The 24,928-nt window shown below is 39.6% G+C and overlaps 1 protein-coding gene across 3 annotated transcripts in view; it reads right to left on the minus strand.

The window, feature by feature from the left end:
* The window catches only part of FKBP5 (FKBP prolyl isomerase 5), a 127,592-nt gene extending 103,322 nt beyond the window's left edge, over nucleotides 1-24,270 (minus strand). For 2 of the 3 annotated variants that reach the window (XM_064285188.1, XM_064285192.1), the window contains exon 1: nucleotides 24,167-24,270. The gene's annotated coding sequence lies outside the window, so the exon portion shown is untranslated. Of the gene's footprint in view, nucleotides 1-4,866; nucleotides 5,863-24,166 lie in introns of those variants that run through there. The other variant, XM_064285194.1, reaches the window with a different exon arrangement.
* Nucleotides 24,271-24,928: the final 658 nt, after the last annotated feature.

Consider the following 24,928-nt stretch of genomic DNA (forward strand, 5'->3'; position numbering starts at 1 on the left):
AAATTCATCTATTCAGTCAACAACTAAGGAATACTTCCTGTGTGGCAGGTACTGTGCCTGATGACAGTAATATAATAGTGAATAAGAACGATCTGGTCCTGTTCTGAAAGGCCTTACAGAAAGGACTTCTCAGTCTCAATTTTTTCTGTTTCCCCTGTAAGAACCACTCTGACTTCCAGGTCTGTGTTTTCATTAGGGCCAAAGCCCTAATGCTATGTGAGATCTATATTATGCCTAGGGTTTCCCATAACATAGATACTAATTAATACAATCACTGTATCAAACAAGGAAAGAGGATTTAAAAATTAATGCCCACTTCCTTTATAATTAACTTTGAAGATCATTAGAAGCACAATTTGTGGGAAAAAATTTAACAAGTACCCTTTTCAAACAAACAAATAGAAAGAAGTAAACTACGTAGCTATTAAGTGAAGTTTAAAGGAAACGAACAGAGAACATACAAAGAGGCAAAAAAAAAAAATGGTTACAGGAAATTTTTATTTTCTTTATCTATTTATGTATGTTTACTAGATTTTTCTACCATGAACACGTACTGTAATAAGAGTAAAGTAACGTTATTCTTCAAAAGAACCCTTGAGTGAAACGCGGTCACCGACTAGATAAAACCCAATTACTTAACCTGCTATACCAGCCCCTTTATGGTCTGGCCTTGCTGAGATTTCTTGTTTTTTGTTTATTACAGAGCCCATTCCCCCTTCTTCTGGAAACAGCATTCTGTCACTTTCTTCTGGGGTGGGTCCAGGTCCCAGTCTTTGCCAATCAGCACTTTCCATCTCCTTGGCCACAAAAGTTCAAGGGTGAACACATGGCCCTAAGAGACCCAAACCAAAATCAATCCTGAAAAGAGACTAATGTTATGCAGCTATTAAAAGGATTATAATTAATGACATATAATATAGCTAAAACATCTAAGAACTTTGTAATAAATAGAATTTTCACTTAATGTCCCCTCTTAATGTTTCTATGTGGCTATAATTTCAAACCATAAAACTGGCAGCGAAATAGTCATAAGTTACCTCTTTTGCTAAAATACACAGCAATGGCGCAGCAATAAAACTAAAATATTAGAAAATTCTCATTTCTAAGAAGCTATTAAAACTTCACGCTTGCCTCAAAGCATATATAAATAATGTAAATCGTGTCCTGTTAAAATAGCTACATTTAGAAACAGAAAACACTGGTCTACCAGGCTTATATGTTAATCATATCCCCTCTGACAGAATTATTTTTAACTTCAAAAATATTTTAAAACTTCAAAAATAAAGAAAATATAGGTAATACATTACGAAACACCTAAAATGCTACAATTCCTAAGAAAACATTTGAAACACGTTTAACTTTTTAAAATAATTTTGACCAATCAACCACTTTCTTTCTTACCACACTAAGAAAACTATAGACCGATAAATTTCAGGGGGACAAAGTTTAATTCAATCTAAGAAAATAAAGCTTAACCATGAGAAGAACTTCCTAAGAGTAAAATAAGCTATCTTGTAAATCAGGGACCTCCCCTTTCCTGGAACTAAACTAAAACTCTGTAATTCTCTGAAAATAAGACATCCTTGAAGAATTCAACTGACGTGCCAGCTGCTTTATTTCTTGAAAGAGTATAGCTGAACACATACAATAATCTGCTGCAATTTTTTTCTAGCATTGCACAATCTTCCTGGCCTACAATGCACATACTGTATCTATTATATCTAAGCATCTGACAAGATTGTTATAAGAATCCCTAGTTCATCTCTAACTTAATACATATATAAAATGTTCAGTCTTTAAACGACCACCATATATATATTTTCCACACAGTTGAAATACATTGCCTGAACTTTTAGCTTTCAGCTTCCTGTTTGTCAATGGCTACAATTCTAGGGGCAATACATAAACACACTCCAGCCACGGTATTTCCAATTCTGACAACCGTAGACATGAGCTTAATATGACCAAATATACAGTGCATATAAATGGTATAAGGAACCCAAGACTACAACAGCAAAAACTTAACAATTTATAAAAATGGAAATATAAATTATGTCCCTTTTATAAGAACTAACATAGCAAGCTGCTTTTATAACTTAAAACTCAGAAAAAGTTTCTCTGTCCTAAAAACACTGATAAGCTTTCTTTTTCAGGCAATAACTATAAAACCCATCCTGTTTCCTTTTTTCTCTTGCTTGCCAGGAAGCTCAGAGCTAAATTTAACGTTCAACTGTAGTAACTACCTTGCCTTAGATTACCGATGTAAAGATTTCTTCCCACCTTCTCATCCACCCCATTATTTCTCATGTAATTTATGCTCATTTTCTGACTTTATTTTTAACTTAATTATAACTATCAAATACTTTTCAATGAATATCAAAACCCAAAAACCCATCGCCATCGAGTCGGTTCTGACTCATAGTGTCCTATTTGACAGTAGAACTGCCCCACAGGGTTGCCAAGGCTGTAACCTTAACGGAAGCAAACTGCCCCATCTTTCTCCCAAGGAGCGGCTGGTGGGTTCGAACTGCCGACCTTCCAGTTTGCAGCCAAGTGCTTTAACCATTGTGCCACCAGAGCTTCTTTTCAATGAATAGATGAATATAAATTAAACAGCAAAAGAAACTGAACTTAAAAAGATTATATCCCCACATAATTGAATAATTTGTTAACCCATTTTTTAAAATGTAAGTTCCAGAATTTATCTTTATTTTCCTCTTTTTAAAGTTAATTATTTCACATAATTCATGACTCACTTTTAGAAATGCCAATGGTAATTTTCTTTTTAATAACAGAATGATGAAATGATACAAGGATCAAAACTTAAATTACTCAAATTAGCAATACTGGGTTAGGATTAAACCAAAACCCATTCACAGCGACCCTGCAGGACAGAGCAGAACTGCCCCACAGCGTTTCCAAGGAGCAGCTGATGGATTCGAACTGCTGACCTTTTGGTTAGCAACCGGACGCTTAACCACATTAGGATTAAAAGAAAAAAAAAAAAAAGTTTTCAATTTACTATCAAAATTGGTCTTGCAAAGCTGGATAATTTTTGTTAAAAAAATTAGTTCACAAAGTGTTTATTAAATTCTCACATACTATTATCAGCAGCCTTAGTTGAAAAACTGACAATAGGTATTACTCAACAAATACTAAAATAATTCTGGAACCTTGAAAAACAAGAAAACACTCAGTCACACTTGTTTAGAAATTATAAACATACATGTGAAAATGTTTAGCATATGGTAATGCCAAAAACAGCATGTTAAATGGAGATAAAACCGAGGTATTAATAAGATAAAAAAAATAAAGATAAAAATAAACTACAACCCAAACTGACAAATGTAACCAAAAATTAAACAAAAATATATACCATTAACCAAAGAAAACTTAGAATAGACATATTAAATATAAGAAAGAGAAATTAACACGTGTTGGACAATGAATACATAATGGAGATGATAGTCTATAAAAATGCAGAACATATATTAAAGCTCCCCATTTTTAGGAGGCACAAATAAAAACTAGAAAAGGATAATAAATGGAATGTGCAAGGTACCCAAATAAGGCATATAATGAAAGTAAAAAAAAAGCAAAGATTAATTGTCCCTTTCTCAAAATGAGAATTGCGGAGCTTATACCTAAGGAAGTTCAACTATAAAATAGTAAGTCTGAGGGTAACTTTAACAGCAAAATTTATTATTGTATAAATTTAGAAGGGCTAGTAACTACCCATAAATATATATATTATAAATATATAAAGTTTATATATTTTGAATACATAAATTTAATAAGTCATATATAAATATGTTATATATAAATTTAACCAATTTTTTTAAACAGCAATAAAATCACCCAGCATAATAAAACATTAACAAAATAGAAACAGAAAATTGTCTGTATTACATAAAGGGGCTTTCTACACACACACACACACACAAATTCAGTCCCAAAAAAGTATCCAAAATCTAATTTTTAAGCATTTCCCTTCCCTCTCGGTAGCACAATTAGAGGTTAAAACCTGTTATATAGGATAATCATCCAAATAGAAAGCAGATCAGATCAGAAGAGGAAAAACTTTTTCTCTTCAGAAAATGAAGGCATGAAAAAGAAACCAAACGATTTTGGGAAATATAAATAAGCAAGCTGATATAAGGTACTGTGTGGACTTTTTTTTTTTTTGTATAGACATTAGTGAATTATGCAATTCAACTTCACAGTGTTAAAAATGATAAAGAAAACTGGCATTTCAGTCAAAATAAATCTAGTCCAGAAGCCCGATTTCTTGAAGGAATGTGGCAGGATTTGCAGAGGTCTGGGACACTCTATGTAACCACTGAAACTTTTCTTTCTTTAATCATGGGGAAAGAATACAGGACATAAAAAGATTACCAGTAGTAAAATGATTTCATGGTAAAATTATGCTTAAAGTGACTAAAATTTATTTGTACACCGTGCAAATTTTCAACAGCAGGGCATCTTGCTACAGTTAAAACAATACATTTCAAGGGAAGAAAAAGGAAGGGGTATAATAAGTGAATTGGTGATTTGGAACTGACATTATTTACACATGAGAAAAAATTACCTGCAGGAAAGAAAAAGGAGTATTTATTGAGCAACTGTGTAGTGTGGCCAGGTGAATGAATAATTTCTTTTATAAAGATCAGCACAAAGCTGGTTTCTGTGAGGCAGACGTTAAAGGTGTCTCAAATGTCTAACTTTTCCAAACTACTGCACCACTCCATCATCTCTAACATCAACTACTCCTCTTCCCCTCAGTACCCTCTCTCCCGTCTCTGGGTTCCATAATTCATTGCAGCGTCTCACAGAACTCATGAACTGTATCTCAAGTAAATGGCTTACGCAGTTGTGGAGGCTGGCAAGTCCCAAATCCGTGGGTCAGGTGTCAGGCTGGAGGTTTCTCCCAACCCATATGGCTGCAGGGGCTAATGAACCCAAACTGGCAGGTCAGACAACAAGCTGCTTGCTGAATCCAAACCAGCAGGTCAGACGATAGGCTGCTGGCTCAAGAGGCTGCGGATGCTGGCGAATCCCAGAATTGGTAGTCAGATGGCAGGCTACTAGCTCAAGTTCCAGGATCTGGAGATCAGATGATTACAAACCAGATGGGGAATCCACAGAGTGAGAGAGAGAGAACTTCCTCAGAGCATTCATATCCATTCGATGCAGACCACATCCTCAAGAAAACTCCCCCTACTTGAGAAGGCCATGACTTGAGTCACACCCTTTAGTAAAAGTAGTGACTGGAGTAAGGGTGGTGACTTAAATTACACACTCTAGGATGGTGGTGACTCAAGACACATCCCTAATCCTGTCTCATTAACACAACCACAGGCACAGAGGTTAGGATTCACAACACATCACAACATGGAGGATAATTACATCAGATCACAAAATGTGAGGACAACCATACCATACTGTGAACCATGGCCTACCCAAGTTGACACATAACCCCAATCATCACAAGCTGTATACCCCTTATTTGCATAGTCCCACTCAACTATTGGAAACCCTGGTGGCGTAGTGGTTAAGTGCTATGGCTGCTAACCAAAGGGTCAGCAGTTCGAATCCGCCAGGCGCTCCTTGGAAACTCTGTGGGGCAGTTCTACTCTGTCCTATAGGGTCGCTATGAGTCGGAATCAACTCGACGGCACTGGATTTTGTTTTTGGACTCAACTATCATGAGTCATGAAGACTATGGCTAAAAAAAAAAAATGGCTAGGAGGGTCATATTAAGTAATTCATAGCACCGCATCAGGCACTAAGCTTGGGGCTTTAAATACGATGTGTCACATTGCGTCTAGGTAGGAAAACAACGTAGAAGAAAACAACACATAAATAAGGGTGTAACCAAAAAAAAAAAAACCATGTATAGCATATATTAAATTCTAAGAAGCTGAAGATATAAGCTTAGAGGCTACTGCAATGGCAGAAGTTTAGAACCACAGACTGTGAGATGATACTACGATTCTCAGCTTTTTATGCCTTAATATTGTCCCATCGATTGCTCCATAAAAGAACCTATATTCCACTATAGTAGAAACAAAAAGTCCACTTTTTACAGAATGTTATTATTGTTATTTTTTATTTAACAACAACAAGTTATGGTTTAACACTGCTTTGTATTTCTCAGATTTACGATTACATAGAATTTGCTATATCAAATTAACTTTTTATGTGTGAAATAAAATTACATTTTGCTTTATGAAAAAAGAGGGTTCTCTTACCCATGACACACACCTAATAAAGGTCATCTTATCAAATGTTATAAACCTATGTGCTGTATATAATCATAAATACATAAATATTTATTATACTTTAGAGGAAGGTTTACAGAGCAAATTAGTTTCTCACTGAACAATTAATACACATAACGTTTTGTGACAATGGTTGCCAACCCCATGAATTCTCGACCTTGGGTTCCATGTTACCAGCTTTCCTGTCCCCTCCTGCTTTCTCATCCTTGTCCCTGGGCTGGTGTGCCCATTTAGTCTCATTTTGTTTTATGGGCCTGTCTCATCTTTGGTTGAAGGGTGAACCTCAGGAGTGACTTCAGTACGGAGGGTGTCTGGGGGCCATATTCTTGGAGCTTCTCCAGTCTCTGTCAGACCAGTCTGGTCTTTTTTTTTTTTTTTAATTTTTTTGTGAGTTAGAATTTTGTTGTACATTTTTCTCCAGCTCTGTCCAGGACCCTCTTTTGTGTTCCCTGTCAGAGGTGCTAGCCAGGCACCATCTAGTTGTGCTGGACTCAGTCTGATGGAGGCTGCAGTACTTGTGGTCCAATAGCTCTTTGGACTAATCTTTCCCTTGTGTCTTTGGTTTTCTTTATTGTCACTTGCTCCAGATGGGGTGGGACCAGTAGAGTATCTTAGATGGTCACTGACAAGCTTTTAAGATCCCAGACGCTACTTGGCAAAGTAGGATGTAGAATATTTTCTTTATGAACTATGCCATGCCTATTGAGCTAGATGTTCCCTGAAACCATAGTCCACAGCCCTCAGCCCAGTAATTCAGGCCCTCAGGGAGTCTGGCTGTGTCCATGAAGCTTCCATGACCTTGCCTTGGTCAAGCTGTGCTGACTTCCCCAGTATTGTGTACTGTCTTACCCCTCATCAAAGGTACCACTTACCTATCGTCTAGTTACTGTTTTTCCCTCCCCACCCCTTGGAGAATGTTATTTATGTTTACTGAATTATCATAATTTACAACAACTCTAAAAATGGAAAGAAAGAAACTCTTTTCTCCTCAAAGTGGATCTGGCAGTCTTGGTTTTAAACATAACTTTAAGAATAGTGATACTCTGTGATTGTTAAGGTTATATGTCAACTTGGCTGGGCCATGATTCTCAGTGGTGTGGCAGTTACAATGCAGTCTGGCAGTCATATGATGATATGATCACTTCCATGATAAGATCTGATACAATGTGCTGAAAGAGAGTTTCCTTGAGTGTGGCCTGCATAGACTATAAGTGGATTTTCTGGCAATGCTCACAGGCTTTTGCTCACTCTAGATTCTGCAGCTGGCTCCTATTCATCTGACTGCCTGCCGTCTTGCCTGCTGATCTTGGGATTCATCAATCTTCACAGCCTGTGAGCAACAGCTCTGCTGTCTGATCTGCCAATCTTGGGTTCCCCAGACCCTGCAGCTACATGAATCAGAAGATGCCTCTATCCTGACCCACGGACTTGGGACATTCCAGCCTCTACAACTGCGTGAGCCATCTCCTCGATATAAATATATATTTATACTTTTTCCTGGTTTTGTTTCTCTAGAGAACTCAGCCTGAGATGCTGTCCAAGAAGGGCAATCATGGTCGCCTCATGATAGTAAAATTGTTTATCTTGGTGTTAAATAGCTATAGCAAAAAATTGAGAATACTACTGTAATTCCCAACCAGATGGATGAGAATCACACTGGGCTGATAGTAAAAAACAGTCCTGGATTAACCCTGAAAGGTACAGGCCTGATCATTAATTAGCTGTGGCTCTTGAGCACAAGACTTTACTTTCTCTGGGCCTCAATTTCTTCATCTGTAAAACAAAATGGCTGGCCTAGGAGATATTTCCTTCCCTTTCTCTCCCTTTCTCACTCTCATTGTCTCTTTCCATGTTTATGGCTTTGTGGTTTAGGATCTAGACAGAGGTTTTCAAAGGAAAACAGTAGGACAGAGAGGAAAACAGTAGCAGACACCCACTAGCCTTTGGAGAAAAGGAATAAGAATTATGTAAACAACTGTAATATGGAGTGAAAAAGAGAAAGTTAGGCAAGAACACATGTTTACAGAAGAAATGAGCAAATTAAAGAAGCATAATAATTCAGGATAGATCATGAGATTCATTTTCAAAATTAGCTTGAAGTTTCAGTTACATTGAAATCAGATAAAATAGTGAGAAATGCTAGAGATAAAGACTTGTAAATAACCCAAGAAATCCTCCCAATGTCTGTCAGTGCCTGTGAAAGAGATGTCATACTCCCTGGCTTAGTCATTCATAATTCTGCCCCAACAAAACCAACCGACCAGCTGCTATTCAGTCAATTCCAACTCCTGGCGACCCCATGTGTGTCAGAGTAAACTGTCCTCCATAGGGTTTTTAGTGGTTAATTTTTTGGAAGTAGATCGCCAGGCCCTGGGTGCTACAAACTGTTCACATGCTCTAACCTCTAACTAAAAAGTTGGAGGTTAGAGTCTACCCAGAGTCCTAACTGAAGAAAGGCCCTAATGTAATCACCTACTATTTTCCCAAGGTTATCCAATCCAGCCAATTTGGCCTCATTTCAAACACATTTAAGTATCTCCCCTTATTATCACTCCATGTTCTCTCTACCTAAAATGAATTCTCCCTTCTCTCAACTTATAATAACTGATCAAGTTCTAATCATGTGTGAGGCACAGTTCTAAGTGCTTTACACGTATTACCCATTTAATTTTCTGAAGAATCCTAGGAAGGTGGTTAAGTAATTTGTTTAAGATTACACAGTAGCAGAGCTAGGATTAACACAGGCAGTCTAGCTCCAAGGAGGGGTCCTCTTACTTGCTACACTGATCCTTCAAAGCTCTGGTCAAGTTCTGTCACCTTCCTGAAGTTTTCCTCTGCTCAGCAATCACTCCTGTCTCTTGAGCCCTTACGTAAACCACACATTTCGCCACTTACCATGGGCCTGGTAGGTTATCTTTACTGAACATGTTCTAGCTTTTCTGAGAGCAAGTCTGTGCCTTATTTCTTTTGTAACAATTATCACTTAGAACTTAACAGAGTTTAATAAATATCTGTTACATTGTTGTTGTTAGCTGTGGTCCACTCGCCCCAACTCATGCCAATTTTATGCACAACAGGATGGGACCACTGTGATCCACAGGGATTTCACTAGCTGACTTTTGGAAGTAAATTGCCAGGCCTTTCATCCTAGTTCATCTTAAGTCTTGAAGCTCCACTGAAACCTCCAACACACAACACGCAAGCCTCCAATGACAGACAAATGGTGGCTGTGCTTGAGGTACACTGGCCAGAAATCAAACTCCTGTAGGGAAGGCGAGAATTCTACCACTAAACCACTGCTGCTCCCTCTTGCTGGGAGTGCTTATTAATGAAAAAATAATGTTGTTTTTGGTAGGTGCCACTGAGTCGGTTCTGACTCACAGAGAGCAAGAGAACAAACAGAGACCATACAACAGAACAAAACACTGCCTGGCCTTGCACCATCCTCACAATCGTTGCTACGTCTGAGCCCACTGTTGGAGCCACTTTGTCAATCCATCTCTATGAAGGTCTTCCTCTTTTTCGCTGACCCTCTACTTTACCAAGCATGATGTCCTTCTCCAGGAACTGGTCCTTCCTGAAAACATGTCCATAAGTACATGAGACAAAGTCTTGCCATCCTTGCCTCTAAGGAACATCTGGCTGTACTTCTTCCAAGACAGATTTGTTTGTTCTTTTGGCAGTCCAATACTATTCACCAATGCCATAATTCAAAGGTATCAATTCCTCTTAGGTCTTCCTTATGCACTGTCCAGCTTTCATGCATAAAAGGCAAATGAGAATACCATTGCTTGAGTCAGGCGCACCTTAGTCCTCAAAGTCACATCTTTGCTTTTTAACACTTTAAAGGTCTTTTGCAGCAGGTTTGCCCAATGCAGAATGTCATTTGATTTCTGACTGCTGCTTCCGTGGGCATTGACCGTGGATCCAAGTAAAAGGAAATCCTTGACAACCTCAATATCTAGAAACTACAGCAGTATTTAATATTTACTGAAGACATACATCAAGCTCTGGGCTAAGTGCTTTACATGTTTTGTCTCATTTAACTCTCTCAATAACCTTAAGATAGGTATTAATGTTCCCCCTCGCCCATACCATAGATGAGGAAACAGGCTTACAGAAGCTAAATATCTTATCCAATATCACCAAGTGGTAGAGGTGAGATTCAAACCCCAACAGTCTTACTTCAGAATCTACACCATACTTTTAATTTCTACGGAACTGTGCCTTCCCAGTCTACCACAAAACATCCTGAAGAAAGAACCAGTCCTAACAAAAATTAATTTCAACTTGCACTTACTCCAGCAGGCACTATGCTGGAGGCTGAAGATTCAGAACTAAAGGTACAGTTGCTGCCTTCAAAAAACTCAGTGCACTAAGACTCCGGGACTCTGATATCGCTAGCACAGTCACCATCACAAAAACTTAAAACTTTAGCTTATATTTTAGGGGTAAAATAAAAATAATCTTTGAGAATTCTCTATTATTACCACTCCTTCTCCCTTTAGGCTCCCCTACTCCCTTTACCCTAGGGCTTATCTCTCTAATTGCTATACTATAGAGTACTGCATTGGTTCCACCAATCCTGACAATCACTGAGATTTCTGAATTTAAATTAATGATAGCTAGGAATGTAGGTTTACTTGATGAATTCCACGCCCATAATGAAATATGGAAAATGAAGGGTAGGTAGAAACCAGCAGCATCAAGAAGCAGAAAAAAGAAGAATATGAAAATCACGCTTTAATGTGAAGTTGAAGTTGATTTAAAAAAAAAAAAAAAGACATGGGAAGGTAAAAGTAAGGCTCCAGAATAAATTCAGTGGAGAGACGTATATAAATGAAAACACTAAAATCTAATTCATTTTATGAATGATGATTCCTTTATTTCTTTCCCTAAATTCTAACGGAAATGGAAAAGTAAGTATGTGAAACAGCCATTGAGTAATTACAATGTAGGAAAAGTATATAAATTAGGAAGCTTTTTTTTTTTTTTCTGGGAAACCACTCATTCTCAGAATTTCTGAGCTGCAAAGGAAATTTAAAGTACTATCTAATCCAACTCACCAATTTTTACAATTACAGTGAGGCTCAGGAAGGCTAAGTACCTTGCCCAAGATCAGACAGTAGCAACTGAATCTCATCCCAATGTCTCCAGCACACCAAGCTTCCCAGGAATGTATTTTTTACATTTCTCTCCTCCTTTTTCCACCTTCAATACCCATTAAGTTAATTTCTACACAAGCATTTCAGAATTTCCATGTTATTCCTAGCTCCCTTAGAAGAAAATGATCTGAGTTATCTAGGACAATATAATATTCCATTCTCTTATTCCCTTCATTCCTACCAGGAAAAAAACCCCAAATATTTCCCAGAAGAGTACAGAGAAAGATCTCCATAAGCTGACCCAAAGCAGCTAAGCTGACAAACTATAACCCCTCTGGAAAGAAATAAGGCCCAAGTACCCTGGAGGCTGGATGACTGCTAGTAGGAAGCACACTACATACCAATTATTCTCCCTTTTCTACCTTAAAGCCTTCCAACTAACCTCAGGTTCCTACCTTTCTGAAGAACTTCAATTCCTAGGACCTCTTATTTTGGGGGTGGGATGGAGGAGGTGCAGTGAAGGGAAAGTAATGAAATACAGTATCACGTCGCTTTCAACAAATATGGGACAAGGGATACGGGAAGAGCCCCCTGGTAAACCCACAGGCCTGTACCTGTAGCAATAAAAACACTGCAAAGTTTGAAAATGTGTTATATACATTCAATTCAGCATTTCTCCTATTGTAAAGCACTTGCAGATATTTTGGGTGGAAGGAACTCAACCCTGGGCAATTTCTGTGATCTAAGAAAGTCTGCTGCTCAAGTCCCCTGATAAACTGTGGGCCCTACCAGCTACCACTGACCAGGTTATTTGAGCTAAGTGATTTGGAAATCTTCCATATTGCCTTGGTTTAAATATAATGATTACCTATGCATATTGTCTGCATGTGCAGCTACAGAAATGGTATTTAAACATACTTAATTTCAAGGCACAGGTGAAAATTTGGACCTCAAGTTTAGAAAGACATATATTTTGGGGGTTTAAAAAGGAGTGGCAGTTAAAGTACTGCAATGGCTGAGTTTTTAGAGAAAGAGAATGTAACAAAAGAGCACTCAGACAACTGTTATTTCACAGACACTTTAACTTTCTAGATGAAGAGTACCTAATTCTATAAATGCAGAATATTTGGAATAATGTATTCTAGATGAAAAGCTAACAAATTAATTTTCTTTTCCAGGCTATAAATTGCTAGAAAGAAGCCAAGGGCACCATTTACAACAGCACCCAAAAGGAGAAAATACTAGGATAAACCTAACCAGGGACATAAAAGACTTATACAATGAAAACTATAAAACACTACTGCAAGAAACTAAAAGAGATCTACATAAATGGAAAAATATTCCATGTGAAAATGTCAATACTACCCAAAGCAATCTACAGATATAACACAATCCTGATCCAAATCCCAACAACATTCCTTAATGAAATGGAAAAACTAGTCTCCAACTTTATATGGAAAGAAAAGAGGCCCCCGAATAGCTAAAGCAATGCTGAAGACAAAGAACAAAGTAAGAGGCCTCACACTTCTGATTTCAAAATTTACTATACAGTCATGGTAATCAAAACAGCCTAGCAGTGGTTCAATGGCAACTCATAGATAAACCAATGGGATAGAATTGCAAACCCAGAAGAAAATCCATCCATCTACAGGCAGCTGATGTTCAACAAAGTGTCATTCAATGTGGGAGGAAAGTCTGCTTAATAAATGGTGCTGGCAACAGTGGATATCCATTTGCAGAAAAATGAAACAGGATCCATACCTCAAACCATGCACAAAAACTAACCCAAAATGGACCAAAGACCTAAATGTTAAAAGTATGAAGATTCCTTAAGGTAACAAAGGGATAAGGCTGCAGGGCCTAATTTTTGGCATAAATAGCCTATCAAACACAACTAAAAATGCATGAACAACAGAAGATAAATTAGATAACTGGGACTTTCTAAAAATTAAATACTTATGCTCATCAAAAGACTTTACCGAGAGAGTAAAATGAGAACCTACAGACTGGGAAAAGTATCTGGCAACCACATATCTGATAAGGGTCTAATCCCTAAAATATATAGAAAACTTCAACAACTCAATAACAAAACCACAAACAATCCAATCAAATAATGAGCAAAGAACATGAACAGACACTTCACCAGAGAGAACATTCAGGTAGCCAACAAATAAATGAAAAGATGCTCAGGATCATTAGCCATTAAAACTATGAGATACCATCTCACCCCAGCAAAATGGCAAAGATCAAAAAAACAGAAAACAAATGCTGGGAGATTGTAACTCTTATACATTGCTGATGGGATTATAAAATGGTACAACCACTACGGAAAATGGTATGGTGCTTCCTCAAAACCCTAGAAATAGAAATACCTTATAATTCAGCAATCCTACCCCTAGGTATATATCCAAGGGATATAAGGGCCCCGAAATGAATAAACATATGCACACCCATGTTCATTGCAGCGTTGTTCACAATAGCAAAAACATGAAAAACAACCTAAGTGCCCATCAACGGATGAATGCATAAACAAATTGTGGTACATACATACAACGGAATACTACGCAACTATAAAGACAATGAGAAGTGCATGAAACATAACATGGATGGATCTGGAGGACATTATGCTGAGTACAATAAGTCAATCACAAAAGGACAAATGTTGTATGGTCTCATTATTATAAAAAGTCAAGAACAGATATATACACAGAAAGCAACATTCTTTGATGTTAGGAGGGATGAGAGGGAGGGGAAATGACTTGATACATAGTAGATACTTACTTCTGGTGATGGGAAAAGCTATACCAAATATGAGTGAAGTCAGCACAACCTGATCAAGGTAAATAAAGACACTAAGAAGTACACAAGAAAAAGAAGACAATTTCAGTAAATGCTATATTATACACAATTTTGAAACAACAGTAACACAAACCAAAAAAAGTGTGTGTTTATGCAGGTAGATATGTACGCATATGTGTGTATACGGAGGCATATGCAAGTAAATGCACACGCAGGTATAGGTGTTATCTGTAGGCACCTGTATACACACCACAGCGTGCTGCATATACCCATACATACAAAAAAGCGCATGGGGGCACAGTTACGGAGGCTTCCTGGACATATACAAATAACTCGCGGGATTGGTTTACTGGTTTAGAAAGCTTAGGACCATAGTCTCGGGTGACAACTTCATCAACTTATCTCATGATGTTCTACACCCTAGTTTGGTGAGTAGCATCTGGGGTCTTAAAAGCTTGTGAGCAGCCATCTAAGACACAACTATTCGTCTCTGCTAGTATGGAGCAAAAGAGAATGAAGGAAATCAAAAGCTCAGAGAAGAAACTAGTTCACAGGACTAACAGCCCACACGAACCACGGCCTCTTCTAACGAGAAGAACAAGAAGGTGCCTGGCTACCACTACCGGCTGTTGTGACCAGTGACACGATAGAAGGTTCTGGATGGAATACAAGAAAAATGTACAACAAAATACAAATTCCTAAAAATGGCCAGAGCTACTGGACTGATAGAGAGGAGCCCCTGCGACTATCACCCTAAGACACCCTTGAACTTAGAAATGAAGCTATTTCTAGAAGTCACCTTTCTTCAGCCAAGATGGGCTTATGAAATAAGAACCATCCATAGGTAATGTGCTCCCTGAAACAATCAACTGTATGAGACCAAACGGACAACATTTACCCAAAGGCAAAGATGAGAAGACACGGAAGGGAAGGGAAGCTAAATCAACGGAAATAGAACAAACAATGGAAATAATTAGAATGCTGACATACCGTAAAAACTGTAACCAATGTCACAGAACAATCTGTATATAAATTGTTAAATGGGAACCTAAACTGCTGTGTAAACTTTCACCTAAAACACACTAAAAAAAAAAATGTGCAAACACAAATCACAAGCGGATCCTGTTAAAATGTAGATTTTGATTCAGCAGGTCTGGCTTGGAGCCTAAGATTTTGCATTTTTAACAATCTGACCCACAGACCACAATGAGTAACCAGGTTCTTGGCCTTTTTTTCATGATTACAAAATAGCTGCTATAGCTCCAGTCATCACATTTTATAGTCAAGGCAGGAAGAGGCAGAGGAGAGGGCTATGCCAGCCATATCTGCACCTTTTACCAAGGAAAAACAAAGCTTTCTCATGTACCACCGGAGCAGAAAAAGAAAGAAAAAAAAAAAGCCAAGGACAAAAATAGTTTCATAATTACCATTTGTCCAAAGTCAAGTCTCTAAGCTAAAGCACACTACTTTTCAAATTTCTCTATCTACAGCATAAAAAAAAAAAAAAAACTTTTCAAAAAATTGAGAAATTTTTTTTCATATGCCAATACTACTACTATTTTACAATATTTGTGAGAATTTAACAATTTTCAAAACAGCACATTAACCAAAATGTAGATAATTAATGACTCTGGTAAATGGTTACATGAAGGTTTATTATACTATTCTCTCCACTTTTTGGTATGTTTGAAACTTTCATAATAGAAAATCTAAAAAAAATCTGCCTACAGATATGTCTTAAATTCTATCTGCAGTTAAAGGCTGACAACTTGAAACAAAATTCTAGCAGGCAGAAACTTTTCAAATCCTGTCCTCTTAATTCTTGACAGAACAATGGAATTTAGTTGTATATGTGAGACAGAAAAGTCTCCGTTTGTCATTTCAGAGGGACAAGATGTTCTTTAAACGGAAAATGCAGTACTTTTGTCAATGTTGGCTAACGTTGGACATCTGCGATTTTTCTCTTCAATAAACTCATGTTTTTGTTGAAGAAAAATATATAGGTGGTAGAAATGTATGGTTTTGGTTAGCATACTTTTACAATTTTGCAAAATAAATGTCTATCCCCAATACCCATTGTGAAGACAGCAAAGACTGGGCAGCATTTCATTCTGTCACACATAAAATCCCCACGAGTCAGAGCCGACTCCACGGCAGCTAACGCCAACAACAATCCCCGATATCAGTGGTTAATTTGTTGAACTGGACGGTTAGCCCTCCAGCTACTCCAAACAGCAGCCACTCTGGTGAATAACCAACAAAACGACTTCCTCATGCAGATGCAAAAAAAATTAGATTTAGAAAAATGAACTAATGATTATAAGTATACAGTTTATATTATTCATAAATTATACCTCACCCTATATTGGAAACAATACATATTTTAAATTACATAAAACAATGAGAGAAAAAGTCTAAAGTTTTTAACAATTATCACAAGTTAAGCTGTGATTTAAACAGATTTAATGTAAATCACAGCCATCTATTAAGGCTACGGCAGTACTCAAATTAAGAGAGTCACAGACTGACACCTTATCGACGATCAAGAAGAGTTGGTATGGTTTAAAAGCACCAACCTTTCCTCTCTGTGATAAACAGCACCACCCAGAAACGACAACCAGATTTGTTTGCTTCCCCCTCGTCTTCGGCTGGAAAGTTCCAGGACAGTAAAGACTTTACATGTCTGTGCAAAACCTCGCACTCTGTGTACAGAGCTCTTTTAAATAGGAATAATCACCACCTTCAATTCCCAGAAGTTATTGCTAGACATCAGCCTAATTCCCAGGTGATATGTATCAAGATGATAAAATAAAGCAGGGTTTCCTCTCTGGCAGTTGTTTCTTCTAACTAACACATCAGCAAGAAATGTTCATGAGCAGCAGCATACATATACATGTAGAGAAAAAGACTGTCAACAATTCTAATTCCTAATCAAGGTACTGCACTTTATTCAGATAACAAGATCATTCTCTTCATCTTCAATAAATATTCCTTTAGTTTTGTTTTTTTTTCCTTCATTAAAATAAAACTTGTTACGTGCCCTTGAGTCACTTCCGACTCATAGCAACCCTATGCACAACAGAACAAAACACCGCCCAGTCCTGCGCCATCCTCACAATCGTTATGTTTGAGCCCATTGTTGCAGCCAGCGTGTCAATCTCATCTTGTTGAAGGTGTTCCTCTCTTTCACTGACTCTCTACTTTATGAAGCATGATGTTCTTCTCCAGGGACTGATCCCTCCTGATAAAATGTCCAAAGTATGTGAGAAGAAGTCTTGCCACCCTTGCTTCTAAGGAACATTCTGGCTGTACTTCTTCCAAGATAGATTTGTTCATTCTTCTGGCAATCCACGGTATACTCAATATTCTTCACCAACACCGTAATTCAAAGGCATCAATTCTTCTTCAGTCTTCCTTAGTCACTGTCCAGCTTTCACATGCATATGACGCAACAGAAAATACCATGGCCTGAGTCAGGCAAACCTTAGTCCTCAAAGTGACATCTTTGCTTTTTAACACTTTAAAGAGGTCTTTTGCAACAGATTTGCCCAAATAAAACCTACATACCATAAAATGTGCAAATCTTAAGCATTTAGCTCACTATGTTTTAGCTCATCAACAATTGGTGAGTCTGAATAAAGGTATAAGGAAATTACTTGTACTAGTCTTATAACTTTTTTCAGTTAAAAGTCATATCAAAATTAAGTTACCATAAAAGTATACCCTTGAATTATTATCACCCAAATCAAGCTTTAAAATATTTCCATCACTCCAGAAAGTTCCTTTGTGCCCCTTTCCAGTCAATGAGAATTCCTTCCCAGAGGCAACAACTGTCCTGATTTCTATCACCATATATTAGCTTTGCCTGTTCTTGTATTTTATATAAATGTGTGTGGCGCAGTGAATCACCTAATATGGCCCTTCTAGCCTTAGTCTTTGTAACTCTCACCAAATGACTGGATGGGACTATGCAAATGAGGTGCTTGTGGCCCACCACAGGGACTAGAAAACTTGCTAATAATGTAAATAAGGTGTGTGGCACCTTTGTGGGGGTGGGACCTTGCAAATAAGGTGTATGAAATCCTAACAAGGGGATTGGTCAGTTTCACCATCCCACTAGGATTAAAATGAGCCATCTTAGAGGTTAGATGGGAGAATCTCACCACCACCCAGAAAGAAGAGTTAGGAGTGGAACGTGTCCTTAGGACCTGGGATCACTCCATTGAGAAGCTCCTGGAACCAGAAGAACAGGAGAGACAGCTTTAACATTGAAGATGGCAAGAAGTGGCAGCAGAGAAATGGCAGCAGAGGCAGGGGATTTGCAGGAGAGTGCATGGTGGGCTTCCTAGCCCACAGTGAGAAAGCTGAGCACAGGAAAGCTGAGCACCTTCTGGCAAGAGGCTTGCTGGCTAAGTAGTGTACCTCCAGGCACTAGGTGGAGCTAGGTTTGCTGACCCACAGAGCTAGAGCTGAATGCCTTCAGGCCAAGGCTCACAGGCAGTCAGGTGCCTTTGTAACACTTGCCCCATCAGGGCAGAGGCCAGGCTAAGGGGCCAGAGATCAGAGAGACCTGTCTGTGGAAAGCAGCTGTCCCAATCAAAGAACTTTATCCTGAGTGTTCCTGAACCTGAACGGTAATCTGTTACTTCCCTAATAAACCCCATAACCGTGAGTACAGTCTGTGAGTCCTGTGTGGCCACTGGAAGAAATTATCGAACCCAAGAGGGAAGTAGAGAGTGCTGTTGGAGGGCTGGCTGGTGTCAGAACTGGTAAAGGGTTTGGAGGTGGAGGCATGTCTGACCTCCGCCTAGTAAGAAATCAGCCTTGGGCTGTTCATCTTGATTCTCCTTCCTCTTTGTGAAGTCAGAGGAGCTCAGAAGTCCCTGCCACACCATTTTTACAAATGACATTATATAGTACATACCCATTTGTGTCTGACTTCTCTGGCTCTGCATAATATTTGAGATACATGTATGTTGTTCTATGATCAGCTGTTCGTTCCTATCGTGGTAAGGCTGCTATGAACATTCTTATACCAGTCTTTTGGAAGACATATACTTATATTCCTCTTGGTGCAACAAGATTTTCATTAAAAAAAAAAAAAAGGTTTAACATATAAATAAATCTGGGAAATAAATGCAGGACAAATAGATGGATAGATTAATCTATACACATATATATATATATATAGTTAACCTAGGATCAAAAAAGATATTTTTTTGAAAAACTTATAAAGTTCATAGTGAAAATAAATCCAACCTAAGAATGACAGCCTCAGTTTTTCTTAGTAAGAATTATCTTTTAATCTAAGAATAATTCAAAAGAGAAACAAATTTCTCTCCATGTAAATTACTCTGTTCTGCTTCAGTGAAACACAGTCTTCTTCTAACAAACATCCCTCCCAAACAGGAATTTCAAAACATTTTTTTTTTTTAATTTGTTACTACAGTTCACCATATAATCATTTTTTTATGCTGGGGCAAAAAAAAAAAAAAAATGTGTTAGGATTACAAGATTGTTTTATTGTCTTGGTTTTTTAAAAAGTTAAACATGGAAATAATTTCATTGGTTAATATTTAACATGGGCAAAGAATATTTCAGCCTCATTCAGAATATATTCTGATAAAGACTCACTTTGTCTGTGATAGAGACATTTTAACTTTCAAATTCCACTGTGAAATTTTTAGCCAACGGTAAAAGAAGATCTTTAATATCCAGAGATAGGAACACTGAGAAACACACACACAAATGTAACATTTTAAGAGATCGATTTGAAATTTGCAACTCTGCTTTTGATAATCAGATGCCCATTTCCAGGGGACTAGGCGTGGCTCCTTGTTTATCATCTATAAATTGCTAAGACAGAGGCAGGATGCTACTAATGGTTCTAGAAATTTATCACTGCCTTCATTAGAAAGGGTTTGCAACTACAAAATTGGGGAGGGGGAGAACGCCTCACTTATTCTTTAGTCTATTCATCTTTTATTCCTCCTTCCAAAAAACAAGCAATTTTAAAAACATACAATTCAAATATACTACATTCTTAATGGTTAGCTGCCAAGCGCTTAAAGCCCTAGCATCTGGATATGCCCTAACTTTTACAAATGCAAAAATTCTTTTTAATTCCCTAAATTTTACTTTTGCACAGTAATCCCATTTGCAAATTAAATCACACATAAGTGGTTATTGTTTTAAAAATAATAGTCATGTGATTTACATACCAATATCCAACAAGTCTCTGATGCAAATAGATTTAATTTTCTTTACACTTTTAGGGATATAATACCAGAGGTTAAAAACCAAAATCCAAACTCATTGCCGTTGAGTCGATTCTGACTCACAGCAACCCTATAGGACAGAGTAGAACTGCCCCATAGGATTTCCAAGAAGCGGCAAGATGCGCTAAAAATGTACTGTAAAAAGTCAGAAATATAAAATGTCAAAAAAACAAAATCTAATTACTAATCAGCTACGTCAGAAAGTTCAAATCCTTTCCGAAGTATAAAATGTCCTTAATTGTTTGGCGTAATTACAGATTTAGTGTGCCAGGATATAGGTTCTTCTTTAGTAATTGTGAACCATTATATTAAGGATCTATAGAGGATACTCTTCAGGTGAGGTACAACACGCATATTACCGTTAAATAAAGGAGTATTGATGTCTGAAACAGTGTCATTTGATTTTCCTCTAATTTAGCTGTTTTAATATAACCAAAAATAACCAAACACACTGCCGTCGAGTCGATTCGGACTCATAGCGACCCTATAGGACAGAGTAGAACTGCCGACCCCCTAGAGTTTCCAAGGAGCACCTGGCAGATTCGAACTGCCGACCCTTCGGTTAGCAGCCGTAGCACTTAACCACTACGCCACTAGGGTTTTAATATAAGCTCTTGTTTTTTGTAGCTTTACTCATTCAAAATTATTCACACACACCCCAACTCAAAAGAAGTCATATCTGAGGGTAAAAACAAAAAACCCAAACCCATTGCCATCGAGTCATTTCTGACTGAAAGCGACCCTAGAGGTAAACTGACTTTAAAACACTCCCAATGTTTACTGTGTAGATGCGAGAATCCAACCTACGATTAATTTTGAAACCGAAATGTGTGTTGGTGATTTTATAATATAGTCTACCACAAATTTAAGTGGACAAAATTCAGTAATTAAATGATCTAAAAACTGAATTTTAAGATGAGCCCTTAATTAAAAGGTACTTTCATATTTAAATCACCTAAAATATGCTTTTGTATAAATCTACAAAATATAACTTTAACTTATGATATTTAATTATTCATCATAGGACAAGGATTATAGTTTCTATTACACTTAGTTGTATTTAAAGTAGCACATTCCTATACATTTTAAAGAACAATTATATAAATCTCTCAAAACAACTACAGCCCATCTTGTAAGTTTCCTCACAATTCTTTATACAGAACAGAACCCAGTTTACATAAGGACTCACTATTCAATCAATGTATCCTCACTAAACGTTAAAAAGCCAACTCAGTTTTTTATAGCAGTAGTTTAGTTATAGAAAAACACGTCCTCTTTTCTCTGGACTAATTCATCCTCAACTGACTTAAAAAAAAAAAAAAACTTGTTGCTGTTGAGTCAATTCCGACTTATAGCAACCCTACAGGAATCTAAAAAACCAGAAATATGTAATCTACTCCAATCCAAAAATAAACAGAAAATTTAAGATTTAATTGTCTAATCCAGTATTTTAAGCTTTTCATTTTTTAACTGGTTAATATTGTTTTAAAAAAGAAATTCACCCCAAATTCCCATAACTAAATGCTGGAAAGAGAAAGACCTCATAATATATAAGCCTGGTGTTTTAGAGAAATAAAACATTTTAAAAACCAAATGTATATAGACTTTTTTTAAATCTGAAATAGTCACGACTAACCTGTTGACAAAAGTGTCCATTTTACAATGATGTTCCTAGGTAAATAAGTAAAATTATCATTCAATAAAACACTAACAAAGTAGCATAACTCATCTAAATCAAAATTAGTAACTTTGTTCTTAAAAAGCTAAATCTCTAAAGTGTAAATCATGTCCAATACAATGACGCTGAAGAAAAAGAAACTGAGTAAACTAAATCAAGTGTTTCTCACGAAAGACAAGTGTTATTAATAACCGAAATTTTAAAAATGTATTATTTCTTTAAACAAACAAACAAAAAAGCCAAACCCAGTGCCGTCAAGTCGATTCCGACTCATAGCGACCCTATATGAGATTATTTCTATAGATGCCCTAAACTGGTCACGGCCATAATTGCAGATTGTTAGGCAGAAGTCCGCTGAGAAAGAGACAAATAGAAAATGGTAAGTGAGGGTATGACAGGAAAAAAAAAATCCCACCAGAATAAGAATTTTTTGAAGTCTATCCTTGCATTTTGATTCAACCCCAAGAGAAGCAGCTACTATAACTCTCTAAAGTAAAAATCTTGATATGGGGAGGCGGGGGGGGGAATGGGAATGGAACTCCCACAGACTTAAAAATAATTAACCAAAATATGCCTTAACTTTTCCCTAGTCCACAATCTAACAAAATGCAAAGACAATAAAAATAAACACTCCTGTATGAGCCTACCCTCAGAAAGGCAAAGAAAGCTCCCATTCAACGTTAAACCTTAGTCCACTGGAAAACACACTCCTGAAGAGTCAATCCAAACCACGAGCTCCAACTGCTCCATGCAGAATTTACTGAATGGCGGCCAAAGGCTGTACACGCTGTTCCGAACCACACGGAAGGCGATCTGGAGTCCTGCAGTCTCCACTTACAACTCGTACCTTACTACGCCTTCCCCACCACTGCAGAAACCCATTTTTGAAAGGAGACTAAAATGTTCCTCCTGGCTTGTGAGTCGAAAAGGCAATCTACACCCTGACCCTCAAACTGTTTGTCTCAATCCTGGTTTTGACTCATACACTCCTCACCAGCACATCTTTAGAAGACAGATAAAAAGTAGAAGGCTTTAGCGCCAGGGCTGAACAGAAGGAGGAATCCTAAAACAACTTTTAACTGGCTTTCATCTGGCCCTGCTGTTAGGTGCCCGTGGAGTCCATTTCGACTCACAGCGACCCCATCTGGCTGGGCAGAACTGCCCCTAGGGTGTTCTAGGCTGTAATCTTCACGAGGCAGATGGCCAGGTCGTTTTGCGCGGAGCTGCTGGGTGGGTTCGAACCGCCCACCTTTAGGTTAGCAGCCCGGCGCATAACTGCATCACGAGTTCAAGGAGCCCTGCACCGGCCCCTCCAACAAGTGGCCGAGGCGCAGGGATGCTGCTTCCAGACGCCGCTCCCGGGCGGCAGGTGAAGGCGGCACGCCCATCCACACCCATCGGGCTGGCTACGCCGGGAGAGCGCGAACTGGCGCGGAGGGCAGCCGCGGGGACGCTCCGTTATCCTCGCCCTCCACGGGCCCCGCCGCGGGAGGGAGCCTCGCTCGTGCCCGCCGAGCGTCCCGGCGCGCAGCTCAAGCCCGGGCTCCACTTCTCCCGCCGCCCCGGGCCCCGGAAGGCGAAGTTTCTCTCCGGCTGGCGGCGGCGGCGGCGGCTACTCACGCTCCTCCCGGCGGCCGCGGCGCCGCTCCGCGGTCACGGGTCCGCCTGCCTTCGGGCAGCCGGGGTCGCAGACAGGAGCGGGAGCCGGGACCTGTCAGCCCGGGCGGGAAACAAAAGCCGGGTGAGGACCAGGGGGCGCGCGGCGGGGGCGGAGCGGCTCCCGCGCCTCCCGGAGCGAGGTCCGGCCCCGAGGTCGGCGGGGCCGCTAGGGGCCCGCAGGGGGGCTGGGCGTCCTGGCGCCCTCGGCTCGAGGCTCCCCCGGCCCCGCGAGCCCCGCGAGCCGCTCCCGGGCTGGGGACCTGCGTGAGGGGCGAGAAGGCGGCGCGGCCGTGGCGGGACCCGGAATGAGGGAATTCGGCTCCCGGGGCGCCGCCCGCCCCATCCCTGCGGCCATGGCGCTGGTACCTGTCGCTGCGGTGGCTCGCCGGATCCGTCGCTCTCCGCCTCACCCGCGCGCCGCTCGCTCCTCAGCCCGCCCAGCAGGCCACCCGCCCGCGCGCCGGACGCCGCCACCCGAGACTGGCAGCGCCTGCGAGCCGGCCCCAATCCCCCGGGCAGCGCCCGGCGCTGTCCCGCCCCCGCCGGCCGCAGGACCCGCCTTCCATAGGGCCCTGGGGCTGTCAGTCCGCCCCCAAAAGGCGCGCGGGCTGTCTCCCTGCCTGTCCGGATTGGTGGCCGTGCGCCGTCCATGTAAATCAGGCCCCGCCCCGTTCATTTGCATCTCCGCCTTAATGTAACCTCCGCCTCCCCTCACCAGCCCACGTGTCTGGCCCTGGACCTTTGTGGGGGTCTGAGGGACAGGATGGAGGGAGCTGACCGACCCCCCCACACACACACACTTTCCCTCACCTCCAGAGAAATTACGCCTAAACAAGCTAGTTGACTTAACACCCATATCGCCTCTCCGAAAACTCTGTCCTTTTTATCTGACCACCAGGCGTGCCCTGAGGACGGAGAGGGGCAGGCCAGGTCAGCCCCAGGAAATGACCCCATGAAGTCGAAGACGCCCAGCCAAGACTGAAGAAACCGCACCTCAAGAACCAATTTAGCACAGCCAGGGCCATGCTTTCCCATGGCTTTCTACCTTTCAAACATGAGATCCCAGGCAACTGAGACAGGAAGGGACCTTAAAAATAGCTCTACCTCTTCCCCCACCCCAAAAAAGGG

This window comes from Loxodonta africana, chromosome 1 (assembly GCF_030014295.1).
Source record: "Loxodonta africana isolate mLoxAfr1 chromosome 1, mLoxAfr1.hap2, whole genome shotgun sequence".
Lineage (NCBI taxonomy): Eukaryota > Metazoa > Chordata > Mammalia > Proboscidea > Elephantidae > Loxodonta > Loxodonta africana.